The sequence below is a fragment of the Salminus brasiliensis genome, chromosome 11, assembly GCF_030463535.1.
Source record: "Salminus brasiliensis chromosome 11, fSalBra1.hap2, whole genome shotgun sequence".
Classification (NCBI taxonomy): domain Eukaryota; kingdom Metazoa; phylum Chordata; class Actinopteri; order Characiformes; family Bryconidae; genus Salminus; species Salminus brasiliensis.
In genome coordinates, this window is record NC_132888.1 from 24,638,506 (window position 1) to 24,663,405 (window position 24,900).

General features: G+C 37.7%; 80 pseudogenes; all 80 read left to right on the forward strand.

Annotated features, from left to right (window-relative positions):
• Positions 1–119, forward strand: LOC140570851 (5S ribosomal RNA; annotated as a pseudogene).
• Positions 120–304: 185 nt separating this feature from the next.
• On the forward strand, positions 305–423 carry LOC140567183 (5S ribosomal RNA; annotated as a pseudogene).
• A 185-nt stretch (positions 424–608) lies between these two features.
• Positions 609–727, forward strand: LOC140568221 (5S ribosomal RNA; annotated as a pseudogene).
• A 185-nt stretch (positions 728–912) lies between these two features.
• Positions 913–1,031, forward strand: LOC140567311 (5S ribosomal RNA; annotated as a pseudogene).
• A 185-nt stretch (positions 1,032–1,216) lies between these two features.
• Positions 1,217–1,335, forward strand: LOC140568529 (5S ribosomal RNA; annotated as a pseudogene).
• Positions 1,336–1,520: 185 nt separating this feature from the next.
• LOC140567145 (5S ribosomal RNA) lies at positions 1,521–1,639 on the forward strand (annotated as a pseudogene).
• A 185-nt stretch (positions 1,640–1,824) lies between these two features.
• Positions 1,825–1,943, forward strand: LOC140568530 (5S ribosomal RNA; annotated as a pseudogene).
• A 185-nt stretch (positions 1,944–2,128) lies between these two features.
• Positions 2,129–2,247, forward strand: LOC140571443 (5S ribosomal RNA; annotated as a pseudogene).
• Positions 2,248–2,431: 184 nt separating this feature from the next.
• LOC140568272 (5S ribosomal RNA) lies at positions 2,432–2,550 on the forward strand (annotated as a pseudogene).
• A 185-nt stretch (positions 2,551–2,735) lies between these two features.
• Positions 2,736–2,854, forward strand: LOC140568531 (5S ribosomal RNA; annotated as a pseudogene).
• Positions 2,855–3,039: 185 nt separating this feature from the next.
• LOC140571144 (5S ribosomal RNA) lies at positions 3,040–3,158 on the forward strand (annotated as a pseudogene).
• Positions 3,159–3,343: 185 nt separating this feature from the next.
• On the forward strand, positions 3,344–3,462 carry LOC140573032 (5S ribosomal RNA; annotated as a pseudogene).
• Positions 3,463–3,647: 185 nt separating this feature from the next.
• LOC140566008 (5S ribosomal RNA) lies at positions 3,648–3,766 on the forward strand (annotated as a pseudogene).
• Positions 3,767–3,951: 185 nt separating this feature from the next.
• On the forward strand, positions 3,952–4,070 carry LOC140571717 (5S ribosomal RNA; annotated as a pseudogene).
• A 185-nt stretch (positions 4,071–4,255) lies between these two features.
• LOC140567184 (5S ribosomal RNA) lies at positions 4,256–4,374 on the forward strand (annotated as a pseudogene).
• A 185-nt stretch (positions 4,375–4,559) lies between these two features.
• On the forward strand, positions 4,560–4,678 carry LOC140566829 (5S ribosomal RNA; annotated as a pseudogene).
• A 185-nt stretch (positions 4,679–4,863) lies between these two features.
• LOC140570262 (5S ribosomal RNA) lies at positions 4,864–4,982 on the forward strand (annotated as a pseudogene).
• Positions 4,983–5,167: 185 nt separating this feature from the next.
• LOC140572758 (5S ribosomal RNA) lies at positions 5,168–5,286 on the forward strand (annotated as a pseudogene).
• A 185-nt stretch (positions 5,287–5,471) lies between these two features.
• Positions 5,472–5,590, forward strand: LOC140566524 (5S ribosomal RNA; annotated as a pseudogene).
• A 185-nt stretch (positions 5,591–5,775) lies between these two features.
• Positions 5,776–5,894, forward strand: LOC140567818 (5S ribosomal RNA; annotated as a pseudogene).
• Positions 5,895–6,079: 185 nt separating this feature from the next.
• On the forward strand, positions 6,080–6,198 carry LOC140571475 (5S ribosomal RNA; annotated as a pseudogene).
• A 185-nt stretch (positions 6,199–6,383) lies between these two features.
• Positions 6,384–6,502, forward strand: LOC140568133 (5S ribosomal RNA; annotated as a pseudogene).
• A 185-nt stretch (positions 6,503–6,687) lies between these two features.
• Positions 6,688–6,806, forward strand: LOC140573282 (5S ribosomal RNA; annotated as a pseudogene).
• Positions 6,807–6,991: 185 nt separating this feature from the next.
• On the forward strand, positions 6,992–7,110 carry LOC140568090 (5S ribosomal RNA; annotated as a pseudogene).
• A 185-nt stretch (positions 7,111–7,295) lies between these two features.
• LOC140572210 (5S ribosomal RNA) lies at positions 7,296–7,414 on the forward strand (annotated as a pseudogene).
• Positions 7,415–7,599: 185 nt separating this feature from the next.
• On the forward strand, positions 7,600–7,718 carry LOC140567494 (5S ribosomal RNA; annotated as a pseudogene).
• A 185-nt stretch (positions 7,719–7,903) lies between these two features.
• On the forward strand, positions 7,904–8,022 carry LOC140573180 (5S ribosomal RNA; annotated as a pseudogene).
• Positions 8,023–8,206: 184 nt separating this feature from the next.
• On the forward strand, positions 8,207–8,325 carry LOC140568396 (5S ribosomal RNA; annotated as a pseudogene).
• Positions 8,326–8,510: 185 nt separating this feature from the next.
• Positions 8,511–8,629, forward strand: LOC140572452 (5S ribosomal RNA; annotated as a pseudogene).
• A 185-nt stretch (positions 8,630–8,814) lies between these two features.
• On the forward strand, positions 8,815–8,933 carry LOC140572780 (5S ribosomal RNA; annotated as a pseudogene).
• Positions 8,934–9,118: 185 nt separating this feature from the next.
• LOC140572211 (5S ribosomal RNA) lies at positions 9,119–9,237 on the forward strand (annotated as a pseudogene).
• Positions 9,238–9,726: 489 nt separating this feature from the next.
• LOC140572453 (5S ribosomal RNA) lies at positions 9,727–9,845 on the forward strand (annotated as a pseudogene).
• Positions 9,846–10,030: 185 nt separating this feature from the next.
• On the forward strand, positions 10,031–10,149 carry LOC140572781 (5S ribosomal RNA; annotated as a pseudogene).
• Positions 10,150–10,334: 185 nt separating this feature from the next.
• Positions 10,335–10,453, forward strand: LOC140568213 (5S ribosomal RNA; annotated as a pseudogene).
• Positions 10,454–10,638: 185 nt separating this feature from the next.
• LOC140571926 (5S ribosomal RNA) lies at positions 10,639–10,757 on the forward strand (annotated as a pseudogene).
• A 185-nt stretch (positions 10,758–10,942) lies between these two features.
• Positions 10,943–11,061, forward strand: LOC140567351 (5S ribosomal RNA; annotated as a pseudogene).
• A 185-nt stretch (positions 11,062–11,246) lies between these two features.
• LOC140568224 (5S ribosomal RNA) lies at positions 11,247–11,365 on the forward strand (annotated as a pseudogene).
• Positions 11,366–11,550: 185 nt separating this feature from the next.
• Positions 11,551–11,669, forward strand: LOC140571915 (5S ribosomal RNA; annotated as a pseudogene).
• A 185-nt stretch (positions 11,670–11,854) lies between these two features.
• LOC140573182 (5S ribosomal RNA) lies at positions 11,855–11,973 on the forward strand (annotated as a pseudogene).
• Positions 11,974–12,158: 185 nt separating this feature from the next.
• LOC140571471 (5S ribosomal RNA) lies at positions 12,159–12,277 on the forward strand (annotated as a pseudogene).
• Positions 12,278–12,462: 185 nt separating this feature from the next.
• On the forward strand, positions 12,463–12,581 carry LOC140567676 (5S ribosomal RNA; annotated as a pseudogene).
• A 185-nt stretch (positions 12,582–12,766) lies between these two features.
• On the forward strand, positions 12,767–12,885 carry LOC140571373 (5S ribosomal RNA; annotated as a pseudogene).
• Positions 12,886–13,070: 185 nt separating this feature from the next.
• Positions 13,071–13,189, forward strand: LOC140573037 (5S ribosomal RNA; annotated as a pseudogene).
• A 185-nt stretch (positions 13,190–13,374) lies between these two features.
• Positions 13,375–13,493, forward strand: LOC140566477 (5S ribosomal RNA; annotated as a pseudogene).
• A 185-nt stretch (positions 13,494–13,678) lies between these two features.
• Positions 13,679–13,797, forward strand: LOC140570374 (5S ribosomal RNA; annotated as a pseudogene).
• Positions 13,798–13,982: 185 nt separating this feature from the next.
• On the forward strand, positions 13,983–14,101 carry LOC140566484 (5S ribosomal RNA; annotated as a pseudogene).
• Positions 14,102–14,286: 185 nt separating this feature from the next.
• On the forward strand, positions 14,287–14,405 carry LOC140570073 (5S ribosomal RNA; annotated as a pseudogene).
• A 185-nt stretch (positions 14,406–14,590) lies between these two features.
• Positions 14,591–14,709, forward strand: LOC140571990 (5S ribosomal RNA; annotated as a pseudogene).
• Positions 14,710–14,894: 185 nt separating this feature from the next.
• Positions 14,895–15,013, forward strand: LOC140572977 (5S ribosomal RNA; annotated as a pseudogene).
• A 185-nt stretch (positions 15,014–15,198) lies between these two features.
• LOC140568237 (5S ribosomal RNA) lies at positions 15,199–15,317 on the forward strand (annotated as a pseudogene).
• Positions 15,318–15,502: 185 nt separating this feature from the next.
• On the forward strand, positions 15,503–15,621 carry LOC140573183 (5S ribosomal RNA; annotated as a pseudogene).
• A 185-nt stretch (positions 15,622–15,806) lies between these two features.
• On the forward strand, positions 15,807–15,925 carry LOC140571161 (5S ribosomal RNA; annotated as a pseudogene).
• A 185-nt stretch (positions 15,926–16,110) lies between these two features.
• On the forward strand, positions 16,111–16,229 carry LOC140567602 (5S ribosomal RNA; annotated as a pseudogene).
• A 185-nt stretch (positions 16,230–16,414) lies between these two features.
• On the forward strand, positions 16,415–16,533 carry LOC140573442 (5S ribosomal RNA; annotated as a pseudogene).
• A 185-nt stretch (positions 16,534–16,718) lies between these two features.
• On the forward strand, positions 16,719–16,837 carry LOC140570176 (5S ribosomal RNA; annotated as a pseudogene).
• A 185-nt stretch (positions 16,838–17,022) lies between these two features.
• LOC140572277 (5S ribosomal RNA) lies at positions 17,023–17,141 on the forward strand (annotated as a pseudogene).
• A 185-nt stretch (positions 17,142–17,326) lies between these two features.
• On the forward strand, positions 17,327–17,445 carry LOC140571465 (5S ribosomal RNA; annotated as a pseudogene).
• A 185-nt stretch (positions 17,446–17,630) lies between these two features.
• LOC140571763 (5S ribosomal RNA) lies at positions 17,631–17,749 on the forward strand (annotated as a pseudogene).
• Positions 17,750–17,934: 185 nt separating this feature from the next.
• LOC140568248 (5S ribosomal RNA) lies at positions 17,935–18,053 on the forward strand (annotated as a pseudogene).
• A 479-nt stretch (positions 18,054–18,532) lies between these two features.
• Positions 18,533–18,651, forward strand: LOC140568260 (5S ribosomal RNA; annotated as a pseudogene).
• A 185-nt stretch (positions 18,652–18,836) lies between these two features.
• On the forward strand, positions 18,837–18,955 carry LOC140568271 (5S ribosomal RNA; annotated as a pseudogene).
• A 185-nt stretch (positions 18,956–19,140) lies between these two features.
• LOC140568282 (5S ribosomal RNA) lies at positions 19,141–19,259 on the forward strand (annotated as a pseudogene).
• Positions 19,260–19,444: 185 nt separating this feature from the next.
• LOC140566658 (5S ribosomal RNA) lies at positions 19,445–19,563 on the forward strand (annotated as a pseudogene).
• A 185-nt stretch (positions 19,564–19,748) lies between these two features.
• On the forward strand, positions 19,749–19,867 carry LOC140568293 (5S ribosomal RNA; annotated as a pseudogene).
• Positions 19,868–20,052: 185 nt separating this feature from the next.
• On the forward strand, positions 20,053–20,171 carry LOC140567075 (5S ribosomal RNA; annotated as a pseudogene).
• A 185-nt stretch (positions 20,172–20,356) lies between these two features.
• LOC140572750 (5S ribosomal RNA) lies at positions 20,357–20,475 on the forward strand (annotated as a pseudogene).
• A 185-nt stretch (positions 20,476–20,660) lies between these two features.
• Positions 20,661–20,779, forward strand: LOC140568305 (5S ribosomal RNA; annotated as a pseudogene).
• Positions 20,780–20,964: 185 nt separating this feature from the next.
• Positions 20,965–21,083, forward strand: LOC140568316 (5S ribosomal RNA; annotated as a pseudogene).
• Positions 21,084–21,269: 186 nt separating this feature from the next.
• Positions 21,270–21,388, forward strand: LOC140565984 (5S ribosomal RNA; annotated as a pseudogene).
• Positions 21,389–21,573: 185 nt separating this feature from the next.
• LOC140570376 (5S ribosomal RNA) lies at positions 21,574–21,692 on the forward strand (annotated as a pseudogene).
• Positions 21,693–21,877: 185 nt separating this feature from the next.
• LOC140567087 (5S ribosomal RNA) lies at positions 21,878–21,996 on the forward strand (annotated as a pseudogene).
• A 185-nt stretch (positions 21,997–22,181) lies between these two features.
• On the forward strand, positions 22,182–22,300 carry LOC140572751 (5S ribosomal RNA; annotated as a pseudogene).
• Positions 22,301–22,485: 185 nt separating this feature from the next.
• On the forward strand, positions 22,486–22,604 carry LOC140568328 (5S ribosomal RNA; annotated as a pseudogene).
• Positions 22,605–22,789: 185 nt separating this feature from the next.
• LOC140568340 (5S ribosomal RNA) lies at positions 22,790–22,908 on the forward strand (annotated as a pseudogene).
• A 186-nt stretch (positions 22,909–23,094) lies between these two features.
• On the forward strand, positions 23,095–23,213 carry LOC140565985 (5S ribosomal RNA; annotated as a pseudogene).
• A 185-nt stretch (positions 23,214–23,398) lies between these two features.
• On the forward strand, positions 23,399–23,517 carry LOC140570377 (5S ribosomal RNA; annotated as a pseudogene).
• Positions 23,518–23,702: 185 nt separating this feature from the next.
• Positions 23,703–23,821, forward strand: LOC140571799 (5S ribosomal RNA; annotated as a pseudogene).
• A 185-nt stretch (positions 23,822–24,006) lies between these two features.
• On the forward strand, positions 24,007–24,125 carry LOC140572972 (5S ribosomal RNA; annotated as a pseudogene).
• Positions 24,126–24,310: 185 nt separating this feature from the next.
• On the forward strand, positions 24,311–24,429 carry LOC140567098 (5S ribosomal RNA; annotated as a pseudogene).
• Positions 24,430–24,614: 185 nt separating this feature from the next.
• On the forward strand, positions 24,615–24,733 carry LOC140570411 (5S ribosomal RNA; annotated as a pseudogene).
• Positions 24,734–24,900: the final 167 nt, after the last annotated feature.

The following is a 24,900-nucleotide window of genomic DNA, read 5'->3' on the forward strand; positions in this document are numbered from 1 at the left end:
GCTTACGGCCATTCCACCCTTAGATCGCCTGATCTCGTCTGATCTCAGAAGCTACCTAGGGTTGGGCCTGGTTAGTACTTGAATGGGAGACTGAATGGGAATACCAGGTGTTGTAAGCTTTTCCAGTCCTGCAAACAATTAAAGCTTACATTTCCATGTTATTTACATATTTTGCACAAATTTGTAGTTGAAACTCTTTTGTGTTGTAAATGTTGATGTGTTAAAATGGAATGCTTTTTCTTGGTTTTAAACAAATATGGTCTTATCTATGAAATTTGAATCCTCTAGTTTGCAAGGTTCTTCTGCTTACGGCCATTCCACCCTTAGATTGCCTGATCTCGTCTGATCTCAGAAGCTACCTAGGGTTGGGCCTGGTTAGTACATGAATGGGAGACTGTGTGGGAATACCAGGTGTTGTAAACTTTTCCAGTCCTGCAAACAATTAAAGCTTACATTTCCATGTTATTTACATCTTTTCCACAAATTTGTAGTTGAAACTCTTTTGTGTTGTAAATTTTGATGTGTTGAAATGGAATACTTTTTCTTGGTTTTGAACAAATATGGTCTTATCTATGAAATTTGAATCCTCTAGTTTGCAAGGTTATTCAGCTTATGGCCATTCCACCCTTAGAACGCCTGATCTTGTCTGATCTCAGAAGCTACCTACGGTTGGGCCGGGTTAGTACTTGAATGGGAGAGTGGATGGGAATACCAGGTGTTGTAAGCTTTTCCAGTCCTGCAAACAATTAAAGCTTACATTTCCATGTTATTTACATCTTTTGCACAAATTTGTAGTTGAAACTCTTTTGTGTTGTAAATTTTGATGTGTTGAAATGGAATGCTTTTTCTTGGTTTTGAACAAATATGGTCTTATCTATGAAATTTGAATCCTCTAGTTTGCAAGGTTCTTCTGCTTACGGCCATTCCACCCTTAGAACGCCTGATCTTGTCTGATCTCAGAAGCTACCTAGGGTTGGGCCTGGTTAGTACTTGGATGGGAGACTGGATGGGAATACCAGGCGTTTTAAGCTTTTCCAGTCCTGCAAACAATTAAAGCTTACATTTCCATGTTATTTACATATTTTGCACAAATTTGTAGTTGAAACTCTTTTGTGTTGTAAATGTTGATGTGTTAAAATGGAATGCTTTTTCTTGATTTTGAACAAATATGGTCTTAGCTATGAAATTTGAATCCTCTAGTTTGCAAGGTTCTTCTGCTTACGGCCATTCCACCCTTAGATCGCCTGATCTCGTCTGATCTCAGAAGCTACCTAGGGTTGGGCCTGGTTAGTACTTGAATGGGAGACTGTCTGGGAATACCAGGTGTTGTAAGCTTTTCCAGTCCTGCAAACAATTAAAGCTTACATTTTCATGTTATTTACATCTTTTGCACAAATTTGTAGTTGAAACTCTTTTGTGTTGTAAATTTTGATGTGTTGAAATGGAATGCTTTTTCTTGGTTTTGAACAAATATGGTCTTATCTATGAAATTTGAATCCTCTAGTTTGCAAGGTTCTTCTGCTTACGGCCATTCCACCCTTAGAATGCCTGATCTTGTCTGATCTCAGAAGCTACCTAGGGGTGGGCCTGGTTAGTACTTAAATGGGAGACTGAATGGGAATACCAGGTGTTGTAAGCTTTTTCAATCCTGCAAACAAAGAAAGCTTACATTTCCATGTTATTTACATATTTTGCACAAATTTGTAGTTGAAACTCTTTTGTGTTGTAAATGTTGATGTGTTAAAATGGAATGCTTTTTCTTGATTTTGAACAAATATGGTCTTAGCTATGAAATTTGAATCCTCTAGTTTGCAAGGTTCTTCTGCTTACGGCCATTCCACCCTTAGATCGCCTGATCTCGTCTGATCTCAGAAGCTACCTAGGGTTGGGCCTGGTTAGTACTTGAATGGGAGACTGTCTGGGAATACCAGGTGTTGTAAGCTTTTCCAGTCCTGCAAACAATTAAAGCTTACATTTCCATGTTATTTACATCTTTTGCACAAATTTGTAGTTGAAACTCTTTTGTGTTGTAAATTTTGATGTGTTGAAATGGAATGCTTTTTCTTGGTTTTAAACAAATATGGTCTTATCTATGAAATTTGAATCCTCTAGTTTGCAAGGTTCTTCTGCTTACGGCCATTCCACCCTTAGAACGCCTGATCTCGTCTGATCTCAGAAGCTACCTAGGGTTGGGCCTGGTTAGTACTTGAATGGAAGACTGAATGGGAATACCAGGTGTTGTAAGCTTTTCCAGTCCTGCAAACAATTAAAGCTTACATTTCCATGTATTTACATCTTTTGCACAAATTTGTAGTTGAAACTCTTTTGTGTTGTAAATTTTGATGTGTTAAAATAGAATACTTTTTCTTGATTTTGAACAAATATGGTCTTATCTATAAAATTTGAATCTTCTAGTTTGCAAGGTTCTTCTGCTCACGGCCATTCTACCCTTAGAATGCCTGATCTTGTCTGATCTCAGAAGCTACCTAGGGGTGGGCCTGGTTAGTACTTAAATGGGAGACTGAATGGGAATACCAGGTGTTGTAAGCTTTTCCAGTCCTGCAAACAAAGAAAGCTTACATTTCCATTTTTTTTTCATCTTTTGCACAAATTTGTATTTGAAACTCTTTTGTGTTGTAAATGTTGATGTGTTGAAATGGAATGCTTTTTCTTGATTTTGAACAAATATGGTCTTAGCTATGAAATTTGAATCCTCTAGTTTGCAAGGTTCTTCTGCTTACGGCCATTCCACCCTTAGATCGCCTGATCTCGTCTGATCTCAGAAGCTACCTAGGGTTGGGCCTGGTTAGTACTTGAATGGGAGACTGTCTGGGAATACCAGGTGTTGTAAGCTTTTCCAGTCCTGCAAACAATTAAAGCTTACATTTCCATGTTATTTACATCTTTTGCACAAATTTGTAGTTGAAACTCTTTTGTGTTGTAAATGTTGATGTGTTAAAATGGAATGCTTTTTCTTGGTTTTGAACAAATATGGTCTTAGCTATGAAATTTGAATCCTCTAGTTTGCAAGGTTCTTCTGCTTACGGCCATTCCACCCTTAGATCGCCTGATCTCGTCTGATCTCAGAAGCTATCTAGGGTTGGGCCTGGTTAGTACTTGAATGGGAGACTGGATGGGAATACCAGGTGTTGTAAGCTTTTCCAGTCCTGCAAACAATTAAAGCTTACATTTCCATGTTATTTACATCTTTTGCACAAATTTGTAGTTGAAACTCTTTTGTGTTGTAAATTTTGATGTGTTGAAATGGAATGCTTTTTCTTGGTTTTAAACAAATATGGTCTTATCTATAAAATTTGAATCCTCTAGTTTGCAAGGTTCTTCTGCTTACGGCCATTCCACCCTTAGATCGCCTGATCTCGTCTGATCTCAGAAGCTACCTAGGGTTGGGCCTGGTTAGTACTTGAATGGGAGACTGAATGGAAATACCAGGTGTTGTAAGCTTTTCCAGTCCTGCAAACAATTAAAGCTTACATTTCCATGTTATTTACATATTTTGCACAAATTTGTAGTTGAAAATCTTTTGTGTTGTAAATGTTGATGTGTTAAAATGGAATGCTTTTTCTTGGTTTTAAACAAATATGGTCTTATCTATGAAATTTGAATCCTCTAGTTTGCAAGGTTCTTCTGCTTACGGCCATTCCACCCTTAGATTGCCTGATCTCGTCTGATCTCAGAAGCTACCTAGGGTTGGGCCTGGTTAGTACATGAATGGGAGACTGTGTGGGAATACCAGGTGTTGTAAGCTTTTCCAGTCCTGCAAACAATTAAAGCTTACATTTCCATGTTATTTACATCTTTTGCACAAATTTGTAGTTGAAACTCTTTTGTGTTGTAAATTTTGATGTGTTGAAATGGAATGCTTTTTCTTGGTTTTAAACAAATATGGTCTTATCTATGAAATTTGAATCCTCTAGTTTGCAAGGTTCTTCTGCTTATGGCCATTCCACCCTTAGATCGCCTGATCTCGTCTGATCTCAGAAGCTACCTAGGGTTGGGCCTGGTTAGTACTTGAATGGGAGACTGAATGGGAATACCAGGTGTTGTAAGCTTTTCCAGTCCTGCAAACAATTAAAGCTTACATTTCCATGTTATTTACATATTTTGCACAAATTTGTAGTTGAAACTCTTTTGTGTTGTAAATGTTGATGTGTTAAAATGGAATGCTTTTTCTTGGTTTTAAACAAATATGGTCTTATCTATGAAATTTGAATCCTCTAGTTTGCAAGGTTCTTCTGCTTACGGCCATTCCACCCTTAGATTGCCTGATCTCGTCTGATCTCAGAAGCTACCTAGGGTTGGGCCTGGTTAGTACATGAATGGGAGACTGTGTGGGAATACCAGGTGTTGTAAACTTTTCCAGTCCTGCAAACAATTAAAGCTTACATTTCCATGTTATTTACATCTTTTGCACAAATTTGTAGTTGAAACTCTTTTGTGATGTAAATTTTGATGTGTTGAAATGGAATGCTTTTTCTTGGTTTTGAACAAATATGGTCTTAGCTATGAAATTTGAATCCTCTAGTTTGCAAGGTTCTTCTGCTTACGGCCATTCCACCCTTAGATCGCCTGATCTAGTCTGATCTCAGAAGCTATCTAGAGTTGGGCCTGGTTAGTACTTGAATGGGAGACTGTCTGGGAATACCAGGTGTTGTAAGCTTTTCCAGTCCTGCAAACAATTAAAGCTTACATTTCCATGTTATTTACATCTTTTGCACAAATTTGTAGTTGAAACTCTTTTGTGTTGTAAATTTTGATGTGTTGAAATGGAATGCTTTTTCTTGGTTTTAAACAAATATGGTCTTATCTATGAAATTTGAATCCTCTAGTTTGCAAGGTTCTTCTGCTTACGGCCGTTCCACCCTTAGAACACCTGATCTCGTCTGATCTCAGAAGCTACCTAGGGTTGGGCCTGGTTAGTACTTGAATGGGAGACTGAATGGGAATACCAGGTGTTGTAAGCTTTTTCAATCCTGCAAACAAAGAAAGCTTACATTTCCATATTATTTACATCTTTTGCACAAATTTGTAGTTGAAACTCTTTTGTGTTGTAAATGTTGATGTGTTAAAATGGAATGCTTTTTCTTGGTTTTGAACAAATATGGTCTTAGCTATGAAATTTGAATCCTCTAGTTTGCAAGGTTCTTCTGCTTACGGCCATTCCACCCTTAGATCGTCTGATCTCGTCTGATCTCAGAAGCTATCTAGGGTTGGGCCTGGTTAGTACTTGAATGGGAGACTGGATGGGAATACCAGGTGTTGTAAGCTTTTCCAGTCCTGCAAACAATTAAAGCTTACATTTCCATGTTATTTACATCTTTTGCACAAATTTGTAGTTGAAACTCTTTTGTGTTGTAAATTTTGATGTGTTGAAATGGAATGCTTTTTCTTGGTTTTAAACAAATATGGTCTTATCTATGAAATTTGAATCCTCTAGTTTGCAAGGTTCTTCTGCTTACGGCCATTCCACCCTTAGATCGCCTGATCTCGTCTGATCTCAGAAGCTACCTAGGGTTGGGCCTGGTTAGTACTTGAATGGGAGACTGAATGGGAATACAAGGTGTTGTAAGCTTTTCCAGTCCTGCAAACAATTAAAGCTTACATTTCCATGTTATTTACATATTTTGCACAAATTTGCAGTTGAAACTCTTTTGTGTTGTAAATGTTGATGTGTTAAAATGGAATGCTTTTTCTTGGTTTTAAACAAATATGGTCTTAGCTATGAAATTTGAATCCTCTAGTTTGCAAGGTTCTTCTGTTTACGGCCATTCCACCCTTAGATCGCCTGATCTCGTCTGATTTCAGAAGCTACCTAGGGTTGGGCCTGGTTAGTACTTGAATGGGAGACTGAATGGGAATACAAGGTGTTGTAAGCTTTTCCAGTCCTGCAAACAATTAATGCTTACATTTCCATGTTATTTACATATTTTGCACAAATTTGCAGTTGAAACTCTTTTGTGTTGTAAATGTTGATGTGTTGAAATGGAATGCTTTTTCTTGGTTTTAAACAAATATGGTCTTAGCTATGAAATTTGAATCCTCTAGTTTGCAAGGTTCTTCTGCTTACGGCCATTCCACCCTTAGATCGCCTGATCTCGTCTGATCTCAGAAGCTACCTAGGGTTGGGCCTGGTTAGTACTTGAATGGGAGATTGTCTGGGAATACCAGGTGTTGTAAGCTTTTCCAGTCCTGCAAACAATTAAAGCTTACATTTCCATATTATTTACATCTTTTGCACAAATTTGTAGTTGAAACTCTTTTGTGTTGTAAATTTTGATGTGTTGAAATGGAATGCTTTTTCTTGGTTTTGAACAAATATGGTCTTATCTATGAAATTTGAATCCTCTAGTTTGCAAGGTTCTTCTGCTTATGGCCATTCTACCTTTAGAATGCCTGATCTTGTCTGATCTCAGAAGCTAGATAGGTTTGGGCCTGGTTAGTACTTGAATGGGAGACTGAATGGGAATACCAGGTGTTGTAAGCTTTTTCAATCCTGCAAACAAAGAAAGCTTACATTTCCATGTTATTTACATCTTTTGCACAAATTTGTAGTTGAAACTCTTTTGTGTTGTAAATGTTGATGTGTTAAAATGGAATGCTTTTTCTTGGTTTTGAACAAATATGGTCTTAGCTATGAAATTTGAATCCTCTAGTTTGCAAGGTTCTTCTGCATACGGCCATTCCACCCTTAGAACGCCTGATCTCGTCTGATCTCAGAAGCTGCCTAGGGTTGGGCCTGGTTAGTACTTGAATGGGAGACTGTCTGGGAATACCAGGTGTTGTAAGCTTTTCCAGTCCTGCAAACAATTAAAGCTTACATTTCCATGTTATTTACATCTTTTGCACAAATTTATAGTTGAAACTCTTTTGTGTTGTAAATTTTGATGTGTTGAAATGGAATGCTTTTTCTTGGTTTTGAACAAATATGGTCTTAGCTATGAAATTTGAATTCTCTAGTTTGCACGATTCTTCTGCTTACGGCCATTCCACTCTTAGAACGCCTGATCTTGTCTGATCTCAGAAGCTACCTAGGGTTTAGCCTGGTTAGTACTTGAATGGGAGACTGTCTGGGAATACCAGGTGTTGTAAGCTTTTTCAATCCTGCAAACAATGAAAGCTTACATTTCCATGTTATTTACATCTTTTGCACAAATTTGTAGTTGAAACTCTTTTGTGTTGTAAATGTTGATGTGTTAAAATGGAATGCTTTTTCTTGGTTTTGAACAAATATGGTCTTATCTATGAAATTTGAATCCTCTAGTTTGCAAGGTTCTTCTGCTTACGGCCATTCCACCCTTAGAACGCCTGATCTCGTCTGATCTCAGAAGCTACCTAGTGTTGGGCCTGGTTAGTACTTGAATGGGAGACTGAATGGGAATACCAGGTGTTGTAAGCTTTTCCAGTCCTGCAAACAATTAAAGCTTACATTTCCATGTTATTTACATCTTTTGCACAAATTTGTAGTTGAAACTCTTTTGTGTTGTAAATTTTGATGTGTTGAAATGGAATGCGTTTTCCTGGTTTTGAACAAATATGGTCTTATCTATGAAATTTGAATCCTCTAGTTAACAAGGTTCTTCTGCTTACGGCCATTCCACCCTTAGAATTCCTGATCTTGTCTGATCTCAGAAGCTAGCTAGGGTTGAGCCTGGTTAGTACTTGAATGGGAGACTGAATGGGAATACCAGGTGTTGTAAGCTTTTTCAATCCTGTAAACAAAGATAGCTTACATTTCCATGTTATTTACATCTTTTGCACAAATTTGTAGTTGAAACTCTTTTGTGTTGTAAATGTTGATGTGTTAAAATGGAATGCTTTTTCTTGGTTTTGAACAAATATGGTCTTATCTATGAAATTTGAATCCTCTAGTTAACAAGGTTCTTCTGCTTACGGCCATTCCACCCTTAGAATGCCTGATCTTGTCTGATCTCAGAAGCTAGCTAGGGTTGGGCCTGGTTAGTACTTGAATGGGAGACTGAATGGGAATACCAGGTGTTGTAAGCTTTTTAATCCTGCAAACAAAGAAAGCTTACATTTCCATGTTATTTACATCTTTTGCACAAATTTGTAGTTGAAACTCTTTTGTGTTGTAAATTTTGATGTGTTGAAATGGAATGCTTTTTCTTGGTTTTGAACAAATATGGTCTTATCTATGAAATTTGAATCCTCTAGTTTGCAAGGTTCTTCTGTTTAAGGCCATTCCACCCTTAGAATGCCTGATCTTGTCTGATCTCAGAAGCTAGCTAGGTTTGGGCCTGGTTAGTACTTGAATGGGAGACTAAATGGGAATACCAGGTGTTGTAAGCTTTTTCAATCCTGCAAACAAAGAAAGCTTACATTTCCATGTTATTTACATCTTTTGCACAAATTTGTAGTTGAAACTCTTTTGTGTTGTAAATGTTGATGTGTTAAAATGGAATGCTTTTTCTTGGTTTTGAACAAATATGGTCTTAGCTATGAAATTTGAATCCTCTAGTTTGCAAGGTTCTTCTGCTTACGGCCATTCCACCCTTAGATCGCCTGATCTAGTCTGATCTCAGAAGCTATCTAGGGTTGGGCCTGGTTAGTACTTGAATGGGAGACTGTCTGGGAATACCAGGTGTTGTAAGCTTTTCCAGTCCTGCAAACAATTAAAGCTTACATTTCCATGTTATTTACATCTTTTGCACAAATTTGTAGTTGAAACTCTTTTGTGTTGTAAATTTTGATGTGTTGAAATGGAATGCTTTTTCTTGGTTTTGAACAAATATGGTCTTATCTATGAAATTTCAATCCTCTAGTTTGCAAGGTTCTTCTGCTTACGGCCATTCCACCCTTAGAACGCCTGCTCTCGTCTGATCTCAGAAGCTACCTAGGGTTGGGCCTGGTTAGTACTTGAATGGGAGACTGAATGGGAATACCAGGTGTTGTAAGCTTTTCCAGTCCTGCAAACAATTAAAGCTTACATTTCCATGTTATTTACATCTTTTGCACAAATTTGTAGTTGAAACTCTTTTGTGTTGTAAATTTTGATGTGTTGAAACGGAATGCTTTTTCTTGGTTTTGAACAAATATGGTCTTATCTATGAAATTTGAATCCTCTAGTTTGCAAGGTTCTTCTGCTTACGGCCATTCCACCCTTAGAACGCCTGATCTCGTCTGATCTCAGAAGCTACCTAGTGTTGGGCCTGGTTAGTACTTGAATGGGAGACTGAATGGGAATACCAGGTGTTGTAAGCTTTTCCAGTCCTGCAAACAATTAAAGCTTACATTTCCATGTTATTTACATCTTTTGCACAAATTTGTAGTTGAAACTCTTTTGTGTTGTAAATTTTGATGTGTTGAAATGGAATGCTTTTTCTTGGTTTTGAACAAATATGGTCTTATCTATGAAATTTGAATCCTCTAGTTTGCAAGGTTCTTCTCCTTAAGGCCATTCCACCCTTAGAATGCCTGATCTTGTCTGATCTCAGAAGCTAGCTAGGTTTGGGCCTGGTTAGTACTTGAATGGGAGACTAAATGGGAATACCAGGTGTTGTAAGCTTTTTCAATCCTGCAAACAAAGAAAGCTTACATTTCCATGTTATTTACATCTTTTGCACAAATTTGTAGTTGAAACTCTTTTGTGTTGTAAATGTTGATGTGTTAAAATGGAATGCTTTTTCTTGGTTTTGAACAAATATGGTCTTAGCTATGAAATTTGAATCCTCTAGTTTGCAAGGTTCTTCTGCTTACGGCCATTCCACCCTTAGATCGCCTGATCTAGTCTGATCTCAGAAGCTATCTAGGGTTGGGCCTGGTTAGTACTTGAATGGGAGACTGTCTGGGAATACCAGGTGTTGTAAGCTTTTCCAGTCCTGCAAACAATTAAAGCTTACATTTCCATGTTATTTACATCTTTTGCACAAATTTGTAGTTGAAACTCTTTTGTGTTGTAAATTTTGATGTGTTGAAATGGAATGCTTTTTCTTGGTTTTGAACAAATATGGTCTTATCTATGAAATTTCAATCCTCTAGTTTGCAAGGTTCTTCTGCTTACGGCCATTCCACCCTTAGAACGCCTGCTCTCGTCTGATCTCAGAAGCTACCTAGGGTTGGGCCTGGTTAGTACTTGAATGGGAGACTGAATGGGAATACCAGGTGTTGTAAGCTTTTCCAGTCCTGCAAACAATTAAAGCTTACATTTCCATGTTATTTACATCTTTTGCACAAATTTGTAGTTGAAACTCTTTTGTGTTGTAAATTTTGATGTGTTGAAACAGAATGCTTTTTCTTGGTTTTGAACAAATATGGTCTTATCTATGAAATTTGAATCCTCTAGTTTGCAAGGTTCTTCTGCTTACGGCCATTCCACCCTTAGAACGCCTGATCTCGTCTGATCTCAGAAGCTACCTAGGGTTGGGCCTGGTTAGTACTTGAATGGGAGACTGAATGGGAATACCAGGTGTTGTAAGCTTTTCCAGTCCTGCAAACAATTAAAGCTTACATTTCCATGTTATTTACATCTTTTGCACAAATTTGTAGTTGAAACTCTTTTGTGTTGTAAATTTTGATGTGTTGAAATGGAATGCTTTTTCTTGGTTTTGAACAAATATGGTCTTATCTATGAAATTTGAATCCTCTAGTTAACAAGTTTCTTCTGCTTACGGCCATTCCACCCTTAGAATGCCTGATCTTGTCTGATCTCAGAAGCTAGCAAGGGTTGGGCCTGGTTAGTACTTGAATGGGAGACTGAATGGGAATACCAGGTGTTGTAAGCTTTTTCAATCCTGCAAACAAAGAAAGCTTACATTTCCATGTTATTTACATCTTTTGCACAAATTTGTAGTTGAAACTCTTTTGTGTTGTAAATGTTGATGTGTTGAAATGGAATGCTTTTTCTTGGTTTTGAACAAATATGGTCTTAGCTATGAAATTTGAATCCTCTAGTTTGCAAGGTTCTTCTGCTTACGGCCATTCCACCCTTAGAACGCCTAATCTCGTCTGATCTCAGAATCTACCTAGGGTTGGGCCTGGTTAGTACTTGAATGGGAGACTGAATGGGAATACCAGGTGTTGTAAGCTTTTCCAGTCCTGCAAACAATTAAAGCTTACATTTCCATGTTATTTACATCTTTTGCACAAATTTGTAGTTGAAACTCTTTTGTGTTGTAAATTTTGATGTGTTGAAATGGAATGCTTTTTCTTGGTTTTGAACAAATATGGTCTTATCTATGAAATTTGAATCCTCTAGTTTGCAAGGTTCTTCGGCTTACGGCCATTCCACCCTTAGAACGCCTGATCTCGTCTGATCTCAGAAGCTACCTAGGGTTGGGCCTGGTTAGTACTTGAATGGGAGACTGAATGGGAATACCAGGTGTTGTAAGCTTTTCCAGTCCTGCAAACAATTAAAGCTTACATTTCCATGTTATTTACATCTTTTGCACAAATTTGTAGTTGAAACTCTTTTGTGTTGTAAATTTTGATGTGTTGAAATGGAATGCTTTTTCTTGGTTTTGAACAAATATGGTCTTATCTATGAAATTTGAATCCTCTAGTTTGCAAGGTTCTTCTGCTTACGGCCATTCCACCCTTAGAACGCCTGATCTCGTCTGATCTCAAAAGCTACCTAGGGTTGGGCCTGGTTAGTACTTGAATGGGAGACTGAATGGGAATACCAGGTGTTGTAAGCATTTCCAGTCCTGCAAACAATTAAAGCTTACATTTCCATGTTATTTACATCTTTTGCACAAATTTGTAGTTGAAACTCTTTTGTGTTGTAAATTTTGATGTGTTGAAATGGAATGCTTTTTCTTGGTTTTGAACAAATATGGTCTTATCTATGAAATTTGAATCCTCTAGTTAACAAGGTTCTTCTGCTTACGGCCATTCCACCCTTAGAATGCCTGATCTTGTCTGATCTCAGAAGCTAGCTAGGGTTGGGCCTGGTTAGTACTTGAATGGGAGACTGAATGGGAATACCAGGTGTTGTAAGCTTTTTCAATCCTGCAAACAAAGAAAGCTTACATTTCCATGTTATTTACATCTTTTGCACAAATTTGTAGTTGAAACTCTTTTGTGTTGTAAATGTTGATGTGTTAAAATGGAATGCTTTTTCTTGGTTTTGAACAAATATGGTCTTAGCTATGAAATTTGAATCCTCTAGTTTGCAAGGTTCTTCTGCTTACGGCCATTCCACCCTTAGAACGCCTGATCTCGTCTGATCTCAAAAGCTACCTAGGGTTGGGCCTGGTTAGTACTTGAATGGGAGACTGAATGGGAATACCAGGTGTTGTAAGCTTTTCCAGTCCTGCAAACAATTAAAGCTTACATTTCCATGTTATTTACATCTTTTGCACAAATTTGTAGTTGAAACTCTTTTGTGTTGTAAATTTTGATGTGTTGAAATGGAATGCTTTTTCTTGGTTTTGAACAAATATGGTCTTATCTATGAAATTTGAATCCTCTAGTTAACAAGGTTCTTCTGCTTACGGCCATTCCACCCTTAGAATGCCTGATCTTGTCTGATCTCAGAAGCTAGCTAGGGTTGGGCCTGGTTAGTACTTGAATGGGAGAGTGAATGGGAATACCAGGTGTTGTAAGCTTTTTCAACCCTGCAAACAAAGAAAGCTTACATTTCCATGTTATTTACATCTTTTGCACAAATTTGTAGTTGAAACTCTTTTGTGTTGTAAATGTTGATGTGTTAAAATGGAATGCTTTTTCTTGGTTTTGAACAAATATGGTCTTAGCTATGAAATTTGAATCCTCTAGTTTGCAAGGTTCTTCTGCTTACGGCCGTTCCACCCTTAGAACGCCTGATCTCGTCTGATCTCAGAAGCTAGCTAGGGTTGGGCCTGGTTAGTACTTGAATGGGAGACTGAATGGGAATACCAGGTGTTGTAAGCTTTTCCAGTCCTGCAAACAATTAAAGCTTACATTTCCATGTTATTTACATCTTTTGCACAAATTTGTAGTTGAAACTCTTTTGTGTTGTAAATTTTGATGTGTTGAAATGGAATGCTTTTTCTTGGTTTTGAACAAATATGGTCTTAGCTATGAAATTTGAATCCTCTAGTTTGCAAGGTTCTTCTGCTTACGGCCATTCCACCCTTAGAGCGCCTGATCTCGTCTGATCTCAGAAGCTACCTAGGGTTGGGCCTGGTTAGTACTTGAATGGGAGACTGAATGGGAATACCAGGTGTTGTAAGCTTTTCCAGTCCTGCAAACAATTAAAGCTTACATTTCCATGTTATTTACATCTTTTGCACAAATTTGTAGTTGAAACTCTTTTGTGTTGTAAATTTTGATGTGTTGAAATGGAATGCTTTTTCTTGGTTTTGAACAAATATGGTCTTATCTATGAAATTTGAATCCTCTAGTTTGCAAGGTTCTTCTGCTTACGGCCATTCCACCCTTAGAAGGCCTGATCTCGTCTGATCTCAGAAGCTACCTAGGGTTGGGCCTGGTTAGTACTTGAATGGGAGACTGAAAGGGAATACCAGGTGTTGTAAGCTTTTCCAGTCCTGCAAACAATTAAAGCTTACATTTCCATGTTATTTACATCTTTTGCACAAATTTGTAGTTGAAACTCTTTTGTGTTGTAAATTTTGATGTGTTGAAATTGAATGCTTTTTCTTGGTTTTGAACAAATATGGTCTTATCTATGAAATTTGAATCCTCTAGTTTGCAAGGTTCTTCTGCTTATGGCCATTCCACCCTTAGAACGCCTGATCTCGTCTGATCTCAGAAGCTACCTAGGGTTGGGCCTGGTTAGTACTTGAATGGGAGACTGAATGGGAATACCAGGTGTTGTAAGCTTTTCCAGTCCTGCAAACAATTAAAGCTTACATTTCCATGTTATTTACATCTTTTGCACAAATTTGTAGTTGAAACTCTTTTGTGTTGTAAATTTTGATGTGTTGAAATGGAATGCTTTTTCTTGGTTTTGAACAAATATGGTCTTATCTATGAAATTTGAATCCTCTAGTTAACAAGGTTCTTCTGCTTATGGCCATTCCACCCTTAGAATGCCTGATCTTGTCTGATCTCAGAAGCTAGCTAGGGTTGGGCCTGGTTAGTACTTGAATGGGAGACTGAATGGGAATACCAGGTGTTGTAAGCTTTTTCAATCCTGCAAACAAAGAAAGCTTACATTTCCATGTTATTTACATCTTTTGCACAAATTTGTAGTTGAAACTCTTTTGTGTTGTAAATGTTGATGTGTTAAAATGGAATGCTTTTTCTTGGTTTTGAACAAATATGGTCTTAGCTATGAAATTTGAATCCTCTAGTTTGCAAGGTTCTTCTGCTTACGGCCATTCCACCCTTAGAACGCCTGATCTCGTCTGATCTCAGAAGCTAGCTAGGGTTGGGCCTGGTTAGTACTTGAATGGGAGACTGAATGGGAATACCAGGTGTTGTAAGCATTTTCAATCCTGCAAACAAAGAAAGCTTACATTTCCATGTTATTTACATCTTTTGCACAAATTTGGAGTTGAAACTCTTTTGTGTTGTAAATGTTGATGTGTTAAAATGGAATGCTTTTTCTTGGTTTTGAACAAATATGGTCTTAGCTATGAAATTTGAATCCTCTAGTTTGCAAGGTTCTTCTGCTTACGGCCATTCCACCCTTAGAACGCCTGATCTCGTCTGATCTCAGAAGCTACCTAGGGTTGGGCCTGGTTAATACTTGAATGGGAGACTGAATGGGAATACCAGGTGTTGTAAGCTTTTCCAGTCCTGCAAACAATTAAAGCTTACATTGCCATGTTATTTACATCTTTTGCACAAATTTGTAGTTGAAACTCTTTTGTGTTGTAAATTTTGATGTGTTGAAATGGAATGCTTTTTCTTGGTTTTGAACAAATATGGTCTTAGCTATGAAATTTGAATCCTCTAGTTTGCAAGGTTCTTCTGCTTACGGCCATTCAACCCTTAGAACGCCTGATCTCGTCTGATCTCAGAAGCTACCTAGGGTTGGGCCTGGTTAGTACTTGAATGGGAGACTGAATGGGAATACCAGGTGTTGTAAGCTTTTGCAGTCCTGCAAACAATTAAAGCTTACATTTCCATGATATTTACATCTTTTGCACAAATTTGTAGTTGAAACTCTTTTGTGTTGTAAATTTTGATGTGTTGAAATGGAATGCTTTTTCTTGGTTTTGAACAAATATGGTCTTATCTATGAAATTTGAATCCTCTAGTTTGCATGGTTCTTCTGCTTACGGCCATTCCACCCTTAGAACGCCTGATCTCGTCTGATCTCAGAAGCTACCTAGGGTTGGGCCTGGTTAGTACTTGAATGGGAGACTGAATGGGAATACCAGGTGTTGTAAGCTTTTCCAGTCCTGCAAACAATTAAAGCTTACATTTCCATGTTATTTACATCTTTTGCACAAATTTGTAGTTGAAACTCTTTTGTGTTGTAAATTTTGATGTGTTGAAATGGAATGCTTTTTCTTGGTTTTGAACAAATATGGTCTTATCTATGAAATTTGAATCCTCTAGTTAACAAGGTTCTTCTGCTTACGGCCATTCCACCCTTAGAATGCCTGATCTTGTCTGATCTCAGAAGCTAGCTAGGGTTGGGCCTGGTTAGTACTTGAATGGGAGACTGAATGGGAATACCAGGTGTTGTAAGCTTTTTCAATCCTGCAAACAAAGAAAGCTTACATTTCCATGTTATTTACATCTTTTGCACAAATTTGTAGTTGAAACTCTTTTGTGTTGTAAATGTTGATGTGTTAAAATGGAATGCTTTTTCTTGGTTTTGAACAAATATGGTCTTAGCTATGAAATTTGAATCCTCTAGTTTGCAAGGTTCTTCTGCTTACGGCCATTCCACCCTTAGAACGCCTGATCTCGTCTGATCTCAGAAGCTACCTAGGGTTGGGCTTGGTTAGTACTTGAATGGGAGACTGAATGGGAATACCAGGTGTTGTAAGCTTTTCCAGTCCTGCAAACAATTAAAGCTTACATTTCCATGTTATTTACATCTTTTGCACAAATTTGTAGTTGAAACTCTTTTGTGTTGTAAATTTTGATGTGTTGAAATGGAATGCTTTTTCTTGGTTTTGAACAAATATGGTCTTATCTATGAAATTTGAATCCTCTAGTTAACAAGGTTCTTCTGCTTACGGCTATTCCACCCTTAGAATGCCTGATCTTGTCTGATCTCAGAAGCTAGCTAGGGTTGGGCCTGGTTAGTACTTGAATGGGAGACTGAATGGAAATACCAGGTGTTGTAAGCTTTTTCAATCCTGCAAACAAAGAAAGCTTACATTTCCATGTTATTTACATCTTTTGCACAAATTTGTAGTTGAAACTCTTTTGTGTTGTAAATGTTGATGTGTTAAAATGGAATGCTTTTTCTTGGTTTTGAACAAATATGGTCTTAGCTATGAAATTTGAATCCTCTAGTTTGCAAGGTTCTTCTGCTTACGGCCATTCCACCCTTAGAACGCCTTATCTCGTCTGATCTCAGAAGCTACCTAGGGTTGGGCCTGGTTAGTACTTGAATGGGAGACTGAATGGGAATACCAGGTGTTGTAAGCTTTTCCAGTCCTGCAAACAATTAAAGCTTACATTTCCATGTTATTTACATCTTTTGCACAAATTTGTAGTTGAAACTCTTTTGTGTTGTAAATTTTGATGTGTTGAAATGGAATGCTTTTTCTTGGTTTTGAACAAATATGGTCTTATCTATGAAATTTGAATCCTCTAGTTTGCAAGGTTCTTCTGCTTACGGTCATTCCACCCTTAGAACGCCTGATCTCGTCTGATCTCAGAAGCTACCTAGGGTTGGGCCTGGTTAGTACTTGAATGGGAGACTGAATGGGAATACCAGGTGTTGTAAGCTTTTCCAGTCCTGCAAACAATTAAAGCTTACATTTCCATGTTATTTACATCTTTTGCACAAATTTGTAGTTGAAACTCTTTTGTGTTGTAAATTTTGATGTGTTGAAATGGAATGCTTTTTCTTGGTTTTGAACAAATATGGTCTTAGCTATGAAATTTGAATCCTCTAGTTTGCAAGGTTCTTCTGCTTACGGACATTCCACCCTTAGAACGCCTGATCTCGTCTGATCTCAGAAGCTACCTAGGGTTGGGCCTGGTTAGTACTTGAATGGGAGACTGAATGGGAATACCAGGTGTTGTAAGCTTTTCCAGTCCTGCAAACAATTAAAGCTTACATTTCCATGTTATTTACATCTTTTGCACAAATTTGTAGTTGAAACTCTTTTGTGTTGTAAATTTTGATGTGTTGAAATGGAATGCTTTTTCTTGGTTTTGAACAAATATGGTCTTATCTATGAAATTTGAATCCTCTAGTTTGCAAGGTTCTTCTGCTTACGGCCATTCCACCCTTAGAACGCCTGATCTCGTCTGATCTCAGAAGCTACCTAGGGTTGGGCCTGGTTAGTACTTGAAAGGGAGACTGAATGGGAATACCAGGTGTTGTAAGCTTTTCCAGTCCTGCAAACAATTAAAGCTTACATTTCCATGTTATTTACATCTTTTGCACACATTTGTAGTTGAAACTCTTTTGTGATGTAAATTTTGATGTGTTGAAATGGAATGCTTTTTCTTGGTTTTGAACAAATATGGTCTTATCTATGAAATTTGAATCCTCTAGTTTGCAAGGTTCTTCTGCTTGCGGCCATTCCACCCTTAGAACGCCTGATCTCGTCTGATCTCAGAAGCTACCTAGGGTTGGGCCTGGTTAGTACTTGAATGGGAGACTGAATGGGAATATCAGGTGTTGTAAGCTTTTCCAGTCCTGCAAACAATTAAAGCTTACATTTCCATGTTATTTACATCTTTTACACAAATTTGTAGTTGAAACTCTTTTTTGTTGTAAATTTTGATGTGTTGAAATGGAATGCTTTTTCTTGGTTTTGAACAAATATGGTCTTATCTATGAAATTTGAATCCTCTAGTTTGCAAGGTTCTTCTGCTTACGGCCATTCCACCCTTAGAACGCCTGATCTCGTCTGATCTCAGAAGCTACCTAGGGTTGGGCCTGGTTAGTACTTGAATGGGAGACTGAATGGGAATACCAGGTGTTGTAAGCTTTTCCAGTCCTGCAAACAATTAAAGCTTACATTTCCATGTTATTTACATCTTTTGCACAAATTTGTAGTTGAAGCTCTTTTGTGTTGTAAATTTTGATGTGTTGAAATGGAATGCTTTTTCTTGGTTTTGAACAAATATGGTCTTATCTATGAAATTTGAATCCTCTAGTTTGCAAGGTTCTTCTGCATACGGCCATTCCACCCTTAGAACGTCTGATCTCAGAAGCTACCTAGGGTTGGGCCTGGTTAGTACTTGAATGGGAGACTGAATGGGAATACCAGGTGTTGTAAGCTTTTGCAGTCCTGCAAACAATTAAAGCTTACATTTCCATGTTATTTACATCTTTTGCACAAATTTGTAGTTGAAACTCTTTTTTGTTGTAAATTTTGATGTGTTGAAATGGAATGCTTTTTCTTGGTTTTGAACAAATATGGTCTTATCTATGAAATTTGAATCCTCTAGTTTGCAAGGTTCTTCTGCTTACGGCCATTCCACCCTTAGAACGCCTGATCTCGTCTGATCTCAGAAGCTACCTAGGGTTGGGCCTGGTTAGTACTTGAATGGGAGACTGAATGGGAATACCAGGTGTTGTAAGCTTTTCCAGTCCTGCAAACAATTAAAGCTTACATTTCCATGTTATTTACATCTTTTGCACAAATTTGTAGTTGAAACTCTTTTGTGTTGTACATTTTGATGTGTTGAAATGGAATGCTTTTTATTGGTTTTGAACAAATATGGTCTTATCTATGAAATTTGAATCCTCTAGTTTGCAAGGTTCTTCTGCTTACGGCCATTCCACCCTTAGAACGCCTGATCTCGTCTGATCTCAGAAGCTACCTAGGGTTGGGCCTGGTTAGTACTTGAATGGGAGACTGAATGGGAATACCAGGTGTTGTAAGCTTTTCCAGTCCTGCAAACAATTAAAGCTTACATTTCCATGTTATTTACATCTTTTGCACAAATTTGTAGTTGAAACTCTTTTGTGTTGTAAATTTTGATGTGTTGAAATGGAATGCTTTTTCTTGGTTTTGAACAAATATGGTCTTATCTATGAAATTTGAATCCTCTAGTTTGCAAGGTTCTTCTGCTTACGGCCATTCCACCCTTAGAACGCCTGATCTCGTCTGATCTCAGAAGCTACCTAGGGTTGGGCCTGGTTAGTACTTGAATGGGAGACTGAATGGGAATACCAGGTGTTGTAAGCTTTTCCAGTCCTGCAAACAATTAAAGCTTACATTTCCATGTTATTTACATCTTTTGCACAAATTTGTAGTTGAAACTCTTTTGTGTTGTAAATTTTGATGTGTTGAAATGGAATGCTTTTTCTTGGTTTTGAACAAATATGGTCTTATCTATGAAATTTGAATCCTCTAGTTAACAAAGTTCTTCTGCTTACGGCCATTCCACCCTTAGAACGCCTGATCTTGTCTGATCTCAGAAGCTAGCTAGGGTTGGGCCTGGTTAGTACTTGAATGGGAGACTGAATGGGAATACCAGGTGTAGTAAGCTTTTTCAATCCTGCAAAGAAAGAAAGCTTACATTTCCATGTTATTTACATCTTTTGCACAAATTTGTAGTTGAAACTCTTTTGTGTTGTAAATGTTGATGTGTTAAAATGGAATGCTTTTTCTTGGTTTTGAACAAATATGGTCTTAGCTATGAAATTTGAATCCTCTAGTTTGCAAGGTTCTTCTGCTTACGGCCATTCCACCCTTAGAACGCCTGATCTCGTCTGATCTCAGAAGCTACCTAGGGTTGGGCCTGGTTAGTACTTGAATGGGAGACTGAATGGGAATACCAGGTGTTGTAAGCTTTTCCAGTCCTGCAAACAATTAAAGCTTACATTTCCATGTTATTTACATCTTTTGCACAAATTTGTAGTTGAAACTCTTTTGTGTTGTAAATTTTGATGTGTTGAAATGGAATGCTTTTTCTTGGTTTTGAACAAATATGGTCTTATCTATGAAATTTGAATCCTCTAGTTTGCAAGGTTCTTCTGCTTACGGCCATTCCACCCTTAGAACGCCTGATCTCGTCTGATCTCAGAAGCTAGCTAGGGTTGGGCCTGGTTAGTACTTGAATGGGAGACTGAATGGGAATACCAGGTGTTGTAAGCTTTTCCAGTCCTGCAAACAATTAAAGCTTACATTTCCATGTTATTTACATCTTTTGCACAAATTTGTAGTTGAAACTCTTTTGTGTTGTAAATGTTGATGTGTTAAAATGGAATGCTTTTTCTTGGTTTTGAACAAATATGGTCTTAGCTATGAAATTTGAATCCTCTAGTTTGCAAGGTTCTTCTGCTTACGGCCATTCCACCCTTAGAACGCCTGATCTCGTCTGATCTCAGAAGCTACCTAGGGTTGGGCCTTGTTAGTACTTGAATGGGAGACTGAATGGGAATACCAGGTGTTGTAAGCTTTTCCAGTCCTGCAAACAATTAAAGCTTACATTTCCATGTTATTTACATCTTTTGCACAAATTTGTATTTGAAACTCTTTTGTGTTGTAAATGTTGATGTGTTGAAATGGAATGCTTTTTCTTGGTTTTAAACAAATATGGTCTTATCTATGAAATTTGAATCCTCTAGTTTGCAAGGTTCTTCTGCTTACGGCCATTCCACCCTTAGAACGCCTGATCTCGTCTGATCTCAGAAGCTACCTAGGGTTGGGCCTGGTTAGTACTTGAATGGGAGACTGAATGGGAATACCAGGTGTTGTAAGCTTTTCCAGTCCTGCAAACAATTAAAGCTTACATTTCCATGTTATTTACATCTTTTGCACAAATTTGTAGTTGAAACTCTTTTGTGTTGTAAATTTTGATGTGTTGAAATGGAATGCTTTTTCTTGGTTTTGAACAAATATGGTCTTATCTATGAAATTTGAATCCTCTTGTTTGCAATGTTCTTCTGCTTACGGCCATTCCACCCTTAGAACGCCTGATCTCGTCTGATCTCAGAAGCTACCTAGGGTTGGGCCTGGTTAGTACTTGAATGGGAGACTGAATGGGAATACCAGGTGTTGTAAGCTTTTCCAGTCCTGCAAACAATTAAAGCGTACATTTCCATGTTATTTACATCTTTTGCACAAATTTGTAGTTGAAACTCTTTTGTGTTGTAAATTTTGATGTGTTGAAATGGAATGCTTTTTCTTGGTTTTGAACAAATATGGTCTTATCTATGAAATTTGAATCCTCTAGTTAACAAGGGTTCTTCTGTTTACGGCCATTCCACCCTTATAATGCCTGATCTTGTCTGATCTCAGAAGCTAGCTAGGGTTGGGCCTGGTTAGTACTTGAATGGGAGACTGAATGGGAATACCAGGTGTTGTAAGCTTTTTCAATCCTGCAAACAAAGAAAGCTTACATTTCCATGTAATTTACATCTTTTGCACAAATTTGTAGTTGAAACTCTTTTGTGTTGTAAATTTTGATGTGTTGAAAAGGAATGCTTTTTCTTGGTTTTGAACAAATATGGTCTTAGCTATGAAATTTGAATCCTCTAGTTTGCAAGGTTCTTCTGCTTATGGCCATTCCACCCTTAGAACGCCTGATCTCGTCTGATCTCAGAAGCTACCTAGGGTTGGGCCTGGTTAGTACTTGAATGGGAGACTGAATGGGAATACCAGGTGTTGTAAGCTTTTCCAGTCCTGCAAACAATTAAAGCTTACATTTCCATGTTATTTACATCTTTTGCACAAATTTGTAGTTGAAACTCTTTTGTGTTGTAAATTTTGATGTGTTGAAATGGAATGCTTTTTCTTGGTTTTGAACAAATATGGTCTTATCTATGAAATTTGAATCCTCTAGTTTGCAAGGTTCTTCTGCTTACGGCCATTCCACCCTTAGAACGCCTGATCTCGTCTGATCTCAGAAGCTAGCTAGGGTTGGGCCTGGTTAGTACTTGAATGGGAGACTGAATGGGAATACCAGGTGTTGTAAGCTTTTCCAGTCCTGCAAACAATTAAAGCTTACATTTCCATGTTATTTACATCTTTTGCACAAATTTGTAGTTGAAACTCTTTTGTGTTGTAAATGTTGATGTGTTAAAATGGAATGCTTTTTCTTGGTTTTGAACAAATATGGTCTTAGCTATGAAATTTGAATCCTCTAGTTTGCAAGGTTCTTCTGCTTACGGCCATTCCACCCTTAGAACGCCTGATCTCGTCTGATCTCAGAAGCTACCTAGGGTTGGGCCTTGTTAGTACTTGAATGGGAGACTGAATGGGAATACCAGGTGTTGTAAGCTTTTCCAGTCCTGCAAACAATTAAAGCTTACATTTCCATGTTATTTACATCTTTTGCACAAATTTGTATTTGAAACTCTTTTGTGTTGTAAATGTTGATGTGTTGAAATGGAATGCTTTTTCTTGGTTTTAAACAAATATGGTCTTATCTATGAAATTTGAATCCTCTAGTTTGCAAGGTTCTTCTGCTTACGGCCATTCCACCCTTAGAACGCCTGATCTCGTCTGATCTCAGAAGCTACCTAGGGTTGGGCCTGGTTAGTACTTGAATGGGAGACTGAATGGGAATACCAGGTGTTGTAAGCTTTTCCAGTCCTGCAAACAATTAAAGCTTACATTTCCATGTTATTTACATCTTTTGCACAAATTTGTAGTTGAAACTCTTTTGTGTTGTAAATTTTGATGTGTTGAAATGGAATGCTTTTTCTTGGTTTTGAACAAATATGGTCTTATCTATGAAATTTGAATCCTCTTGTTTGCAAGGTTCTTCTGCTTACGGCCATTCCACCCTTAGAACGCCTGATCTCGTCTGATCTCAGAAGCTACCTAGGGTTGGGCCTGGTTAGTACTTGAATGGGAGACTGAATGGGAATACCAGGTGTTGTAAGCTTTTCCAGTCCTGCAAACAATTAAAGCGTACATTTCCATGTTATTTACATCTTTTGCACAAATTTGTAGTTGAAACTCTTTTGTGTTGTAAATTTTGATGTGTTGAAATGGAATGCTTTTTCTTGGTTTTGAACAAATATGGTCTTATCTATGAAATTTGAATCCTCTAGTTAACAAGGGTTCTTCTGTTTACGGCCATTCCACCCTTATAATGCCTGATCTTGTCTGATCTCAGAAGCTAGCTAGGGTTGGGCCTGGTTAGTACTTGAATGGGAGACTGAATGGGAATACCAGGTGTTGTAAGCTTTTTCAATCCTGCAAACAAAGAAAGCTTACATTTCCATGTAATTTACATCTTTTGCACAAATTTGTAGTTGAAACTCTTTTGTGTTGTAAATTTTGATGTGTTGAAAAGGAATGCTTTTTCTTGGTTTTGAACAAATATGGTCTTAGCTATGAAATTTGAATCCTCTAGTTTGCAAGGTTCTTCTGCTTATGGCCATTCCACCCTTAGAACGCCTGATCTCGTCTGATCTCAGAAGCTACCTAGGGTTGGGCCTGGTTAGTACTTGAATGGGAGACTGAATGGGAATACCAGGTGTTGTAAGCTTTTCCAGTCCTGCAAACAATTAAAGCTTACATTTCCATGTTATTTACATCTTTTGCACAAATTTGTAGTTGAAACTCTTTTGTGTTGTAAATTTTGATGTGTTGAAATGGAATGCTTTTTCTTGGTTTTGAACAAATATGGTCTTATCTATGAAATTTGAATCCTCTAGTTTGCAAGGTTCTTCTGCTTACGGCCATTCCACCCTTAGAACGCCTGATCTCGTCTGATCTCAGAAGCTACCTAAGGTTGGGCCTGGTTAGTACTTGAATGGGAGACTGAATGGGAATACCAGGTGTTGTAAGCTTTTCCAGTCCTGCAAACAATTAAAGCTTACATTTCCATGTTATTTACATCTTTTGCACAAATTTGTAGTTGAAACTCTTTTGTGTTGTAAATTTTGATGTGTTGAAATGGAATGCTTTTTCTTGGTTTTGAACAAATATGGTCTTATCTATGAAATTTGAATCCTCTATTTAACAAGGTTCTTCTGCTTACGGCCATTCCACCCTTAGAATGCCTGATCTTGTCTGATCTCAGAAACTAGCTAGGGTTGGGCCTGGTTAGTACTTGAATGGGAGACTGAATGGGAATACCAGGTGTTGTAAGCTTTTTCAATCCTGCAAACAAAGAAAGCTTACATTTCCATGTTATTTACATCTTTTGCACAAATTTGTAGTTGAAACTCTTTTGTGTTGTAAATGTTGATGTGTTAAAATGGAATGCTTTTTCTTGGTTTTGAACAAATATGGTCTTAGCTATGAAATTTGAATCCTCTAGTTTGCAAGGTTCTTCTGCTTACGGCCATTCCACCCTTAGAACGCCTGATCTCGTCTGATCTCAGAAGCTAGCTAGGGTTGGGCCTGGTTAGTACTTGAATGGGAGACTGAATGGGAATACCAGGTGTTGTAAGCTTTTCCAGTCCAGCAAAGAGAGAAAGCTCACATTTCCATGTTATTTACATCTTTTGCACAAATTTGTAGTTGAAACTCTTTTGTGTTGTAAATGTTGATGTGTTAAAATGGAATGCTTTTTCTTGGTTTTGAACAAATATGGTCTTAGCTATGAAATTTGAATCCTCTAGTTTGCAAGGTTCTTCTGCTTACGGCCATTCCACCCTTAGAACGCCTGATCTCTTCTGATCTCAGAAGCTACCTAGGGTTGGGCCTGGTTAGTACTTGAATGGGAGACTGAATGGGAATACCAGGTGTTGTAAGCTTTTCCAGTCCTGCAAACAATTAAAGCTTACATTTCCATGTTATTTACATCTTTTGCACAAATTTGTAGTTGAAACTCTTTTGTGTTGTAAATTTTGATGTGTTGAAATGGAATGCTTTTTCTTGGTTTTGAACAAATATGGTCTTATCTATGAAATTTGAATCCTCT